Here is a 15,549-nt window from a genome sequence, read left to right as displayed (position 1 = left end):
CCCGGGACCCCTCCAGCCTGGATGTAGGTATCTGTGCCCCCCCAAAGCCCTAAGCCCCCCCAGAATTCCTATAGCCTGGACGTAGGTATCTGTGTCTCCTACAGTACCACTAAGCCCCCCCCAGGGACCCCTCCAGGACATACATAGGTATCAGTGCCCCTCACCAAGTCCCTATACCCCCAGGGATCACTGTGCTCACCACAACCCCCTAAGCGTCCAGGGACTCCTTCAGCCTGGACGTAGATATTGCTGTCCTCCAGGAAGCCTTTAATCCCCACCAGGACCTCTACAGCCTGGACGCAAGTACCTATGCCCCTCACAACCCCCCTAACTCTCCCAGGGTCCCGCCCATACTGGATGTAGATATCTGTGACCCTACGAATCCCCGTAAGCCCTCGAGGTATCTCTACAGCCTCCACGTAGGTGCGATGCTCTGTGCATTACCCTGTGTGGCCACACGGTGTCACTGTTGCTCCATGTGGGGAAATGCTCTGTGTATTACCCTCTGTGGCCACACGGTGTCACTGTTGCTCCATGCGGGGAAATGCTCTGTGCATTACCCTGCGTGACCACATGGTGTCAGTGTTGCTCCATGCAGGAAATGCTCTTTGGATTACCCTGCATGGCCACACAATGCCACTGTTGCTCTATGCAGGAAATGTTCTGTGTATTAGCCTGCGTCGCCACACAGTGCCACTGTTGCTCCATGCGTGGAAATGCTCTGTGCATTACCCTGCGTGACCACATGGTGTCACTGTTGCTCCATGTGGGAAAATGCTCTGTGCATTACCCTCTGTGGCCACACGGTGCCACTGTTGCTCCATGCGTGGAAATGCTCTGTGCATTACCCTGCATGGCCACACGGTGTCACTCTTGCTCCATGCAGGAAATGCTCTGTGCATTACCCTGCTTGGCCACATGGTGTCACTGTTGCTCCACGGGGGAAATGCTCTGGGCATTACCCTGCATGGCCACACAGAGTTACTGTTGCTCCATGCGCAAAATGCTCTGGGCATTACTGTGATGGAGTGGGGACTGTCTGTGTGGGGGATGGGAGAGCAGCGGGTGACTTTAGGTGAGGGACAGGACCTAAGCCTGTAACTTAAGCTAGGCAGCGGGGAGGGGGTCAGCACCTTTTCCCAGGAAGCTGAATAAAGGAAGGGGCTGGCTGGAGGGAGTTAGTTCAGTTTTGGTTTGGAGCTGGGTTGTTGGAATTCAGGGAATCCCAAACTGGGAACTAAGCTTCCTGAACCCCCAGAAGGACTCGATTGAGGGGTCCTGGTTGTGCCCAAAAGCCCTGCTGTATCCTTCATTCCTGTTGGCCAAAAAAACCTTCTGTTTTACTGGCTGGCTGAGTCACTGTGTGTCCCAGGAAGAGGGGTGCATGGCCAGATTCCACCACACTATGTGACACCCCCTAAGTCCCTCTGGGACCCCTGCAGCCTGGACATAGGTATCTGTGCCCCCCACCAAACTCCTGAGATTCCCCCCGACCCCCTACAGCCTGGACCTAGATATCTGTGCCCCCCACGAACTCCCTAAGCCCCCCAGGGACCCCTTGAGCATGGACGTAGGTTGAACCCTTCTGTCAGGCTGAACTGATAGCAGCAAGGACTGAGTTCAATACATAGGGGTCCCTTGCCTACAATGTAATGCTAACCAGCTCGAGCCCCCACCCAGTGACATGGGAAAATTTTACATACCCACTCCTAGGTGCCTCAAAGAGGCAATACTTCCCCTCTCGCAAGCACAGAGTCTGGGTGTAGCAGAAAATGTTTAATAACGTGAGATTAACAACATAGCATTAAATTGGGAAAACACAACTAGGCCGTGTCCTTTTCCCTGGGCTCATGAGTCCAGCAATCCCCAAATCACCCCAAGGCTCCAAAGTCCAATATCTCCAACGTTTCAAGAGTCCAGCAACCCCAAAATCACCCACAGTTGCGCAACCCCAGACTTCAAGAGTCTATCTGCAGGGTTTTTCCCCCTGCCAGCCTGAGTAGAAAGGGGCACCTTATGTGGTCCACTGCTGACTGCTCTGCCTCTCCATGGGATTCTGCTTTTGCCTTCCCCACAAACTGCTCAGCTCGGTCCACCAGCTGCTCTGCCAGCCGACCTGTGTTCTGCTCCAGCTATCCCCCAAAACTGCTAGGCTCATCTCATTCCATGAGACACTCCCACAAACTGCTCCTGTCTGTCAACTACTGTGTTCTGCAATACAGTTTCAGAATCCCCCACAAACTAACACATCTTTTCAGTGATTTCAGCTCAAGAACCTAGAAATTCAACTTTTAAGAGAATAAAAAATCAATACTGCTATTCAACTGTAACCATCCCATAAAAAGTAACCATCCCAGGCTGCCGTGGCCGTGTCACGCACGGTGAGTGTGTCTATGCAAACATGATCAGACCCTGAAATCCTTTTCCACACTTGCCATAATTCACCACCAGATGTGAGGATAGAGTTCATCCTGCTTCTGTTTACATAGGTATCTGTGCCCCCCACAACCCCCTAATCCCACCAGAACCCATCTAGCCTGGATAATGGTATCTGTGCTCTCCACAAACCTCTAAGCCCCCCAGGGAACCCACAAGCCCAGATGTAGGCATCTGTATGCCCCACACACCCCTTAATACCCACAGGAACCTTCCAGACTGTAGGTAGGTATCTGTGACCCCTAGAGCCCCACAAAGTCCCTCGGGACCCCTACAGCATGGATGTTTGTATCTGTGACCGACAAAAACCGCCTAAGCTACCCAGGGCCACCTACCATCAGGATGTAGGTATCTGTTCCCCCCCCAAACACACCTAATCCCCCCGGAACCCCTCCAGCCTAGATGTAGGTATCTCTGACCCCACGAATCCGCTAAGACATGACAGGACCCCTCCAGCATCGACATAGGTATCTGTGCCCACACAACCCTCCTAAGACCCCCAAAACCCCTCCAGCCTAGAGGCAGGTATCTGTGCCCAGCATGAACCCACTAAGGTCCCTAGGACCCCTCTTGCCTGGATGAATGTATCTGTGCCCCTTACAAACCCCTAAGCCGCCCCCAGGATCCCTATAGACCGGACGTAGATATCTGTGCACCCTCACGAACCCACTGATCCTCCCAGCGACCCCTACAGCATGGAAGTAGGTATCTGTACCCCAAAATTCCCCAAAGCAACCCCAGGACCCCTACAGCCTCGATATAGGTATCTGTGCCCCCGCACAACTCCCTAATACCCCCAGAACTCCTCCAGCCTGGACGTAGATATTTGTGACTTCCAGGAACCCCCAAAGCCCTCCCCAGGACTTCTCCAGTCCCTACATAGGTATCTCTGCCCCCCACCAGCCTTCTAAGACCCATAGGGCCCCAACCAGCCTGGTTATAGCTATGTGTACGCCACACAAACCCCCTAAGCTCCCCAGGGCCCCCTCCAACCGGTACGTAGGTATCTGCGCAACCACAAACCCTTAAGTCCCCCAGGGACCCCTCCAGACCATACGTAGGTTTCTGTGACCTTACCAACTCCTTAAACCCCCAGAGACCACTACAGCATGGACGTATGTATCTATGCTCACCACAACCCTCTAAGCCATCCAGGGACCTCTCCAGCCCTGACGTAGATATTTGTGCCCCTCATGAAGCCCCTAATGCCCACCAGAATGTCTCCAGCCTGGACGTAGCTATCTGTGCCCCCCATGACCCCTAAGTCCCCCAGGGATCTCTACAGCCTCTACATAGGCGTGATGCTCTGTGCATTACCCTGCATGGCCACATGTTGTCACTGTTCCTCTATGAGAGAAATGCTCTGTGCATTACCCTGCGTGGCCACATGGAATCACTGTTGCTCCATCCAGGAAATGCTCTGTGCATTTCCCTGCTTGGCCACATGGTGTCACTGTTGCTCCATGCAGGAAATGCTCTGTCCATTAGCTGGTGTGGTCACAAGGTGTCAATGTTGCTTCATGCGGGAAATGCTCTGTGCATTACCCTGTGTGGCCACACGGTGTTACTCTTGCTCCATGCAGGAAATGCTCTGTGCATTACCCTGCGTGGCCACATGGTTTCACTGTTGCTCCACGGGGGAAATGCTCTGGGCATTACCCTGCATGGCCACACGGTGTTACTGTTGCTCCATGCGCGAAATGCTCTGGGCATTACTGTGATGGAGTGGGGACTGTCTGTGTGGGGGATGGGAGAACAGCGGGTGACTTTAGGTGAGGGACAGGACCTAAGCCTGTAACTTAAGCTAGGCAGCTGGGAGGGGGTCAGCACCTTTGCCCAGGAAGCTGAATAAAGGAAGGGGCTGGCTGGAGGGAGTTAGTTCAGTTTTGGTTTGGAGCTGGGTTGTTGGAATTCAGGGAATCCCAAACTGGGAACTAAGCTTCCTGAACCCCCAGAAGGACTCGATTGAGGGGTCCTGGTTGTGCCCAAAAGCCCTGCTGTATCCTTCATTCCTGTTGGCCAAAAAAACCTTCTGTTTTACTGGCTGGCTGAGTCACTGTGTGTCCCAGGAAGAGGTGTACAGGGCCAGATTCCACAACACTACGTGACATCCCCCAAGTCCCTCTGGTACCCCTGCAGCGTGGACGTATGTATCTATGCTCACCACAACCCCCTAAGCCATCCAGGGACCTCTCCAGCCCTGACGTAGATATTTGTGCCCCTCATGAAGCCCCTAATGCCCACCAGAATGTCTCCAGCCTGGACGTAGCTATCTGTCCCCCCCCACGACCCCTAAGCCCCCCAGGGATCTCTACAGCCTCTACATAGGCGTGATGCTCTGTGCATTACCCTGCATAGCCACATGTTGTCACTGTTCCTCTATGAGAGAAATGCTCTGTGCATTACCCTGCATGGCCACATGGAATCACTGTTGCTCCATCCAGGAAATGCTCTGGGCATTTCCCTGCATGGCCACATGGTGTCACTGTTGCTCCATGCAGGAAATGCTCTGTGCATTACCCTGCCTGGCCACACGGTGTCACAGTTTCTCCATATGGGAAATGTTCTGTGCGTTACCGTGCGTGGCCACATGGTGTCACTGTTGCTCCATGCGGGAAATGCTCTGTGCATTACTGTGATGGAGTAGGGACTGTCTGTGTGGGGGATGGGAGAACAGGGGGTGACTTTAGGACCGGACACGTGCTCAGCCTGTAACCTGAGCTAGGCGGGGGGAGGGGTCAGCACCTTTGCCCAGGAAGCTGGATACAGGAAATGGCCAGCTGGAGGGAGTTGGGTTAGTTCAGTTTCGGTTTTGGTCTGGGTGGTTGGAATTCAGGGATTCCCAAACTGGGAACTAAGTTTCCTGAACCCCTAGAAGGACTTGATTGTGGGGTCCTGCTTGTGCCTCCAAGCTCTGCTGTATCCTTCGCTCCTGTTGTCCAATAAACCTTCTGTTTTACTGGCTGGCTGAGAGTCACTGTGAGTCCCAGGAAGAGGGGTGCAGGACCGGACTCCCCCAAACTCCGTGACAGACCCTAAGCCCCTCCGAGACCCCTGCAGCCTGGACGTAGGTATCTGTGCCTTCCACCAAACACCTAAGACACTCAGCGATCCCTCCAGCCTGAACTTAGGTATCTGTGCCCCCCACAAACCCCCTAAGCCCCCGAGGGACCTATACAGCCAGAACATTGGTATCTGTTCCCCATATAGACTCCATAAGCCCCTTGCGACACTCCAGTGTGCACGTAGGTATATGTGCCCCTCAGAAACCCTCTAAGCCCCCAGGAACCCCTACAGCCTGGACATAGGTATTTGCACTCCCACAACCCCACTAACCCCCCCCCTCCCGGGACATCTACAATCTGGACGTAGATATCTGTGCCCCTCATGAAACCTCTAACCCCCCCTGGGAACGATACAGCCTGGACATACGTATCTGTGCCCAGTCGAACCCCTAAAACTCACTGGTACCCCTACAGCCTGGACATCATAGGTGTCTTTGGCCCCCACAAATCCCCTAAGACTCCCAGGATGCCTCCAGCCTGGACGTAGGTATCTTTGCCCCCCACTAACCTCCTAAGCCCCCCTGGTAACCCTACAGCCTGGATGTAGGAATATGTGCCCCCCACGAACCCTCTAAGCCCCCATGGGACCCCTAGAGCATGGAGATTGGTATCTGTGTCCCCCCCAAACTCTCTAAGCCCCCCAGGGACCGCTATGGCCTGGACATAGGTATCTGTGCACCCCAAGGCCCCTAAGATCCCCCGGACCTCTGCAGCCTGGCTGTAGGTGTGACGGTGCTGCCCGTGGGAGCCAGCTCAGCTCACTCAATCAGAGTGAATTGCAAACAAAACAGGGCAGACAAATCCCAAACGCTGCTGGTTATTTCAATACTTAGATTTACCAAGCCAGCACAAAACAGCTTCTGTAGTACCTCACTGGTTACTTAGAAGTTTAAACCACGCAGTTCCCTTAAATTACCCAGCCTCAGGCCTCCGTCCAGACACACCTGTTAGATATGATGATGATTCCTGAAAATCTTACTTCATCATATAAAAGAAAAGATTCTTCCGATCCCAAAGGATCAGCCACATAACCAGGTTCAATTATAACTTAGATTTTACCTAAAATACATGCTATAGCCAATTCTTATTAACTAAGCTAAAATTTATTAGAAAAGAAAAGAGAGAGAGTGAGTGTTGGTTAAAGGATTAATAGACATATACACTTGAATTCAATTTTTGAGGTTCAGATACAAAGTAGACATGAGCTTGTAGTTGCCAAAAGTCCTTTTAGAAATAGTCCATAGGTTATAATCCACTGTCCATATTCAGGGTGGCTCCAGTCAATGACTGGGGATCTCAATCCTTGTGGCTTAAGGTTTCCCCCTCTTGAAACCCAAAGCAGATCTGAGATGAAGAACATCCTGGCAATTAGTACATCCATCAAACAGTTCAGATACAGATTACCACAACCTTCAAAGAGACACAGACAATAATACTATTTCACTCAAGTATCATCATAAATGTTAATATTCCTTTTTTGCTCTTTGAATTAAAACTAGAGCAATAGACAAGACTTGTTTGCTGACATCACAAGACCTGAGCAAACACCTCCCCTTCTACCTCTAACACTGCAGACTTGCATTTCAAAGCTCTGTTCATTTACATATCTTGTTAACCAGTTTTTAAGGTTCACCCACGGGTCAGGTCAGTCGGTGAGGTGAGTTAATTAACTCTTTCTGGCCCTGTCACCTTTCAATGAGATATTAGATTATACTTATGTCAGGGACTCTAACCCAGACGGCAAAGTTCGTTGTCTGACCGCGAGAGAGACAGGCAACACCAGCAAGGTCCGATCAAAAGCTCTTTATTGACAAGTGCACGCATCAATAGAGAGCAGCTCGTCTCCAGAGAGAACCAGCCTGCTCTTTACATCTTAGTATAAGCCTATGTAGACAGTTCCGTCGCGTCATAAATTATTCACTGGAGCAACCCACCCCCTTCTTCTAACAACTAGAAACTAGACACCTTTAGTATACATGCATGCCTAAAGTTAGAAATGTAGGGGAGTTAAAAACAAACAAAGAACAAAACCAGGGAGCGAAAACAAGGAGGCTGGGAAACTAGGACTCTTATCAGTTCTTCGAAGGAGCTGCCCGAACACAGCACATCTGGTACTATGCCAGGAATGCAGCTTCTCTCTTATCTCACTTTTTCCCAGCGCTTGTGAGACATGCTGCTCCTTCTCAGTGTTTTCCACTCAGGGATTACCCACAAACCTCTGTTAGCCTGACTTTGGTCAGGTTGGCATACCTGGTTTTGTCTGCTATATCTTTATTCAGGCCTAACAATCCCCCCTTTGTCCCTAGAGGACCATAATGGGACTCTTGGGACACATATCCATTTAACAATTGTACGGGGGAGGCTAGTAAACCATGACCCAAGGTCTGAGTGGAGGTCCTTAAAACTAAAAGTGTGATCAAGAGATATAGCATGGAAAACAACAGCAACATTCTTAATAGCTTGTAAATCTTTGTCAATTAAGCCAGAGTGATTAACAGCAAAGCAACATTTTTCCCCAATGCGAGCACAAGCCCCTCTCTAATTCAGCATTCATGGCATTTAGCACACGTCTATTTTGCAAAGTTACTTCTGCTACTTCATCAGTCTTTCGTTGCAACTTTTGGAAAGCGTCTATTAATGCATTAGCTGTTTTTTTTCAAGCTCTGCAGAAATATTTACAACTGCTCTCTTGAGCTTAGCCACCCACAATCCAGGAATGAGTGCACGGACAAAAGAGTGGAATCCTGTTTGTCTGACAACTAAGGGATTGGGGCACTGACTATAAATCAGTTAGGTATACCAAGTGGTCTAATTTCCCAGATGTTTCGGTGAATAGTCCAGTCCCATGTGCATCCTCCCCATGGACCCGTCAGGATTCGGTATGTGGAAGCCCACACCCCCCAGTCCAAATGCTTGGAAGGAGCACAGTAAATGTTTACACTTTCACCCAGAAAGTCTTTAGTATATCTCCATGACCACAGATCAGATGGTACTCCTGATGTGTCTGTAAGGGCAGTGGGCCAAGTCTGGTACTCAAGATCACTCCAAATGGCCATCAGCTGGTCATTCAGGAAATTCTGAATCTCCAAACATACTAGATCCCACTGCAATGCCTTCCCAGCCTCAGTGATATTTAATACCATCTTTCCTTGGTGTAGTACTATATTACATTTGTTATTTAACTATTTTCAGGTACTTTTAAAAGGCATTGACATTAATAGCATAGGAGGGGGTTACATTATTAGTCACTGGAATGGTTTCAATACAGGTAAAATTTCCAGTGGCAGAACAAACTCTTCGGGTACTTGTTATTTAAAATCCAATTAGAGAGAGCAATACATGCTGAAGAATTTATCCACAGCACAGGGCACAGCCTGTAGAATAAACCCCAAAATCCAATCAATACCACATTCCCAAGCATGGGTCCCACAAATTTTTTCTGCCAGTGTACAATTCTTTGTTTCTTCACCGGGGTCAGTTCTTAATGTCCTTTCTAGTCAGGAATTCCTGGACTTAAGCAATTTCAGTGGAGTGAGTGTTCCTTCTTCTTTCCCAAAACAGTCTTGGTGCAGCATCATATAGGGGAGAGGTTACTAGCACATCACCCTGTAATGGTTTTGCTTTTTCTAGAAAAATTCAAAGGCACAGTAGATCTGTCAGTGAATAAGGGAGAGGCTACTAGCACTTCACCTTGTACTTTTTCCCTACTGTCCAGAAGGCACAGTGGAGCTAGAAGGTGAAATAGGCTAATCATCAGTAGGAGAATTCTCCCAATGTGGAGGGGTCTTTTTGCAGTGAGAATCTTGGGTCCAAGCAGTCAGTCTTTGGTACTTCACAGCGGTGTTGGTAGTCATCAGGACTTAAGGGCCTTTCCAGCATGGAGCCAAGGCAGTCTTTCGTTGGTGGACCTTTACATCAATCCCGTCTCCTGGTTCCAAGGAGTGGCAGGGCTGCTAGGGTCTTTGGGAAGCGCTTCCTTACCTGTGAGAAAAAAAACTTAACACATTTCATTAGTGCCTGGCAGTGTTTTTCAGATCTCATAGCTGCATGGGCAAATTCAAGCCCTCCCTTTCCTGGTTGTTAACCAAGTCTTAACTGTGAGCAGTGTCCTTGAATGGAGTCAGTGTCTTATCTATAGCCTGAGCTTGCTATTTTATTTTATTTTATTTTATTTTTTCAGTTAATTCATTCTGTTCTTTGTGCTTCTTCCTTTCTTGGCTTCTTTTAACCTGCAAAGGAAACTTTCACTTTTTACTTATACACCTTTTTCCCAACAATGAACACCTACACATTGTCATTATACAGTACATTAGTCTTATTATTTAATATATGCCACACACACCCTTTTACTAAAATAACCTTATTACAGAGCTTTCGAGCAACAAGCCAGGACAAGCACACCCACTTTGAGGAGTTCACTTAATACAACCTCTAGTCCAATAGCCTTCCACCATCCCCAGCCCTCTGGCTAGAAATCTGAGGTAGCCAGAAAGATCCCATGTACAATATGGGGAGTGGGTTAACTTTTCATGTCCTTGCTTTCAAAGACTGTTAGTATGCAAATTTTAACAACAATTTTTGCAATTAACAATTTGACCAATAAAGTTTCTTTTCCTTACTTAAGGAAATGCATTAGACTTTAGTATATCACATTCTCCTGATTTACCTAAACACTTTGTATTCCAAGTTGAACAAAACAAGTATCTGCATTTTAATTTAACCTTTTTGTTTGATTTTAAACTAGATTATTTTATAAAAATATTAAACACAAAAATTCCGGCCACAAGACAAACACCACAAGACAGAACATAGAACACAAAACATAATTTCTATTGTGCCAGTAAATGCATGGTACGTTGAATGCTGTTTAGCTGGCATCAGTTTTCTCTGATTATCTGAAAGACAAAAAAACAGAGGTCTACCCCTTCTGGGCAGACAATCATTGCTTAAAATAGACAAATACCCTTGTTGATTTCAGGAAAAACAGAGGAATTATCCCATATTTTATGTGTTTCATAGGCAGCCCAGGTTTCAGTGGCTCCTACCTTATCAGTTAGATAATTTGCATGAATACAGATGCTTTCTGGCTTGCTTTTTACTTTTAACTCTTGCTTTCAAACACTGAAAGAAAACATCACTACTTATAGTGCCCTTACAGCCTAATAAAATTTCAATTACATAGCACTATATACATTCTTCAGCTAATTTAACTAAATTCTAAATGATTGCAATTAACAATCTCTTTGCCTCAATTTATTTACAAACATTTCAAAGACACCAAGAACTTTCCTCTTTAGCATTTTTACAAAGTTCAACTGCTGTTTCCTCCAGCAACTACAGAGTTAACTTCTCACTCTCCCTTAAATCACTTGCTTGTCTCCCAACAGCCACTTTTATCAACTCAAATCACCATTCCAAGTAAGTTCTGGGTATTTGAAATCCCCATGCTTACACTTACTTACTCCTTCCTTCCACTACACCCTTAAAGTTTTCCAACCTGTTTTCCAATCTCTCTGTCTGTTGCCTGCCCGCCTGGGCCCGATCCTGCTTTTCTCACTGAACCGTCCCTTCCATAGGCACCAACTTCTTCCACTACCAGTTTAGCTAGGAGGGTGGGCTTCTCAACTAGCCCCCCACCCCTCCTGGTCTCTTCCCTTAAACATTCTTACTCACAAGACTACCCGAGTCCTCCTTCATGAGGATTGCCCCCTAGACGAAGACACATGGCCCATTGGGCAAAGGCCATTTACTTAACATATAATTTGAAGGACTACTCTTAGAGGGTTTACCCAGAGACTCATTCATCTGTTTGACACTTAAACAGAAAAGAGAATTACACAGAGAGCAGAGGGAATTACAGTCTAAGCCAGACTTTCCCACTTCTATACACTGACCGCTATAGGGGACAGGACAGAAGGATCTCAATTTAACCTCAGAGCTGTCTCGCACACATGGCTTCCACTCCGAGGAATTACGAACAAGAGGTTCAGTTCCACCCACACTCCTAACACCCAAATGAACAGAGAAAAAAAAAACAACAGTAACTGGTTAAATAGAACAGAACCAGAACCAAATAGTGTTTCCTTATCCTATTAGGACTCACTTTTACTCATGCAGTTCTCAGCATATAACACCAACAGTACCAAGCAAAGCAAACACAAAATAACAAGGGTAAAACAAATAGATGGTGTAAATTCTGCAGGGCTCCCCCCTTCTTAATTGCTCACCAAACTGTGACAAATTTCTGTTACCAATCTATCCCTCATGTCAGATGATCAGGCTGACACTACAGGATCGTTGGGGGAAGATAAAGAAAACACACCATATAACTGAATTTTAAAGCTTCATTAATAAAATAATAAAACAACAACGGAGAGTGTTGGGAACGCTCCCACATCACTCAGGAAAATATTAATGCCCCAAGCCCGAAGCTCCTTTCATACTTACACACGTACGTCCAGACTGGCCACTTCTGTGTATAATGTTCAGAGGAGGGGGAGAGGTGGAAGGGAGATTATCCTGTATACAGCTTGTCCAGAATTTCCAACATGCTTCTGCTCTTGGGAGGGCTGTTCTTTTACACCCTGGAATCTCCTGCGGCGTCTCTTTCAGAGATTCCAGTCCAGGTCGGCTGCCTGTGGCTTCTTTGGTGTCACCAAGCCACACCGACTCCAGGGTCACAAAGGCACACTGTTGGATCTTACTGGACAGTTAAGCTTTGCAAATGTAATTTCAGTTCTGTAACTTGTATTTCCTTTGCTTCGCCTCTGTCTATATTTTTTCCTTCACAGCCAGCTGGGGCCGAAAGCAGCCCCTCCCTGCACCAAGCACAGTCCGCGCCGATTCCTGACCCTGAACGCAGAGCACCCCCCTCCTTCCATCCCGAGGCCAAGATGATTTTTAAATTAACCCGTTCCTTATGTCTTTTTCTTTCTTTTTCTCTTTCCCATTAAACATTCTAGTAGCAATGCTAACTACTTCAGACAAACTTTTCCCTTGCGTACCATCTGGATGCTTTCTAAATCTTTTTGCAATATCCTTTGCACATTGTGTCATGAAAACCATTTTAACCATCTCCTTTCCATGATCAGTTTCAGGATTTAAATTCCCATGCTTTTTAACTTCACAAATCAGTCGAGCACAAAAGTCAGAGAGGTGCTTATCTGGATGCTGAACACAAGCAGTCACCTTGCTCCAATTTGGAGTAGCCTCCCCTGCATCTCTAATACCATTCAAAACACCTTTTAAAAATCCATCCAACTTTGTCTTTTGAGCTGGATTATTGGGATTCCAGTTAGGGTCAGTAATTAGCCAAGGTGCATTCAAATGAGCTGCAGATTTTTCTTTTACTTTTTGTCTTTCATCTTCTGTCATGAGAGTATCTAATAACTGATTTACATTTGCCCAAGTGGGCACATGAGTGAAAAAGATTGTGCAGAACATTCTTTCCACTGCCTCAGGATTGTCTCATAAGTGAGGCATAGTGCACTGCCAGTTAAACAAATTTGAAATTGCAAACAGGGTATGGGTAAAACCATCTCATGTTCCCCAGCAACCAGTAGAACCAGATAAGTTCTCAATGAGGCTTGTAATATCAGAGGTATCTCAGAAACATTCTCTCTCATGGAGTTAAGTAACCTAGTGGGGGTCCACAAGGGCAAGGACAAGGGCTGCTGTAATATTGGGGGTGTTTGAAAAGCAGTCCCTGACCAAGTTTGCAAAAGGCTGGCTGGAGGCTGCACAGAGGGGGTGAGGCTGCCTGATTCCTCTGAAGATGAGGGAACATCACTCTGAGCTCCCCCTTGATTCTCCTCTGTCCCTGAACTGTCACTAACCTGCTTTTGAATCCTTGCACTCCATCAGACGGGGAAGAACAGGAACAAAATTGTCCTCCTCCCGGTGCGGCTCTGGTGCATATGGTGGGTGATTTTTTTACAAGAGCTCTCCATACAAACAGCTTCAAAAGCTACCCATCCCTCCATGGGTTTATAATTATACCATACAAACAAGTAATCCATTTGTCTCGGCCTAAGATCAACCAAAATATCCCTTAAGGAGTTCCTCCTATCTGTGGAAAAGGTTTCACCCACCGGCCAGTCTCTAGTTGGGGACAAATGAAAGGTAAATGATGGCCATTGGATCCAACACAGATTTCTCATCTTAAATTTAACTAGATCAGCTGTCTCAGAAATCTCTTTCCAATCTCTAAGTATCAGAGACAACGGGGCATCCCCCGGGCACTTACTGCCAACTTGTCTCATTTTAATGAAGGGACTCTAACCCCTCTTCATGAAGGGACTCTAACCCCTCCTCCCCGGGTCGAGGTAAAGGGACTCTAACCCCCACCTCCCAGCGTCGAGCGCTTGCTTACCTCTCCAGGGACTTGAACACCTGGACTGAGACTCAAACCCAGGCTGGGACTCTAACCCAGACAACTTGGATCCTGTGCAAACCTGGACTGGAACTCTAACCCAGACCTGGACTGGGACTCGAACCCAGACTTAAGTAGTCAGGGACCCTAACCCCGACAACCTGGACCCTACTCAATGGGTAGGTGGACGTTGCTGGATTTCCAAGAGTTTCAGCTGGTTCACAGAACACGCCTTATCGCCAACGCAGAGATCAGATCACCAGGCAAGGCTCCTCTAAACTGGAGGATGCGCGCTGCGTTGCCTCAGGGTCCGATCCCCCGCCGGAGAGTCAGACGGGTCCCGGCGGAGTCGCCAAAGATGTCAGGGACTCTAACCCAGACAGCAAAGTTCGTTGTCTGACCGCGAGAGAGACAGGCAACACCAGCAAGGTCCGATCAAAAGCTCTTTATTGACAAGTGCACGCATCAATAGAGAGCAGCTCGTCTCCAGAGAGAACCAGCCTGCTCTTTACATCTTAGTACAAGCCTATATAGACAGTTCCGTCGCGTCATAAATTATTCACTGGAGCAACCCACCCCATTCTTCTAACAACTAGAAACTAGACACCTTTAGTATACATGCATGCCTAAAGTTAGAAATGTAGGGGAGTTAAAAACAAACAAAGAACAAAACCAGGGAGCAAAAACAAGGAGGCTGGGAAACTAGGACTCTTATCAGTTCTTCGAAGGAGCTGCCCGAACACAGCACATCTGGTACTATGCCAGGAATGCAGCTTCTCTCTTATCTCACTTTTTCCCAGCGCTTGTGAGACATGCTGCTCCTTCTCAGTGTTTACCACTCAGGGATTACCCACAAACCTCTGTTAGCCTGACTTTGGTCAGGTTGGCATACCTGGTTTTGTCTGCTATATCTTTATTCAGGCCTAACAATTATAATGTCACAGTCTCGGGGAGTTGACTGCTGCAGCTCCACGTAGACTCTGCCTGCGCCTCTCACCGAGCTGGAGTACAGCAGGCGAGGGGAGAGCACTCAATGTATTGCATCTACACTAGACGCGATATATCAACCCCCGCTGGATCGATCGCTGCCCACCGATTCGGCAGGTGGTATAGACATACCCCGAGTATCTGGTGATCGGAGCTGGACCCCCGAGGGGGACACATTGAAGGAACTCAGGGGTTAAGGTGCCTCTATTGTCAACTGTCAGGGCTGCTGTGGCTCAGAGGAGGGTGCCTGACTGCCTGGCAGGCTTAGGCGCCGCAAGCCTTGGAGGTGGGAGAAGTGAAGCGGCCACGGCGTGCTCGGGGTGCTCGTGCTCAGAGCAGGGGTGAGCTCGGGCGACGGGGATGCCGCAGGGCAGAGCAGGAGAGTTGCCACAAGAGGGGAGCCTCAGGGTGGAGGGGGGAGCTGCCACGGGTGGGGCGCCTCAGGGCAGGGGTGCGGGGGGGGAGGGTGCAAGGTGGAAGTTTTGCCTAGGGCATGAAACTTCCTTGCACCGTTGCCCTGCCCCACGCCCTGCCTGCAGCCAGCCCTGCACCCCCTGCCCTGCCCTGCCGGCAGTCAGCCTCTGTCTCCAGCCAGCCCTGCACCTTCTGCTTTGCCTGCACCAGCCGCATCCTCCCTGCCCTGTCTCCAGCCAACCCCTGATGCACCCCCCTGCCTGAAGCCAGCCAGCC

The 15,549-nt window shown here is 48.4% G+C and overlaps 1 long non-coding RNA gene across 1 annotated transcript in view; it reads right to left on the bottom strand.

Annotated features, from left to right (window-relative positions):
• LOC127042414 (uncharacterized) overlaps positions 1 to 15,549 on the bottom strand; it is a 181,672-nt gene that overhangs the window by 66,679 nt on the left and 99,444 nt on the right. The window contains exon 2 of the long non-coding RNA XR_007771937.1: positions 12,680 to 12,715. This is a non-coding gene — a long non-coding RNA (uncharacterized LOC127042414). The remainder of the gene's footprint in view (positions 1 to 12,679; positions 12,716 to 15,549) is intronic.

This window comes from Gopherus flavomarginatus, unplaced genomic scaffold, assembly GCF_025201925.1.
Source record: "Gopherus flavomarginatus isolate rGopFla2 unplaced genomic scaffold, rGopFla2.mat.asm mat_scaffold_40_arrow_ctg1, whole genome shotgun sequence".
Taxonomy (NCBI): Eukaryota; Metazoa; Chordata; order Testudines; family Testudinidae; genus Gopherus; species Gopherus flavomarginatus.
The sequence above is the reverse complement of the archived record's forward strand: the minus strand, read 5'-3'. Positions and strand labels throughout refer to the sequence as shown.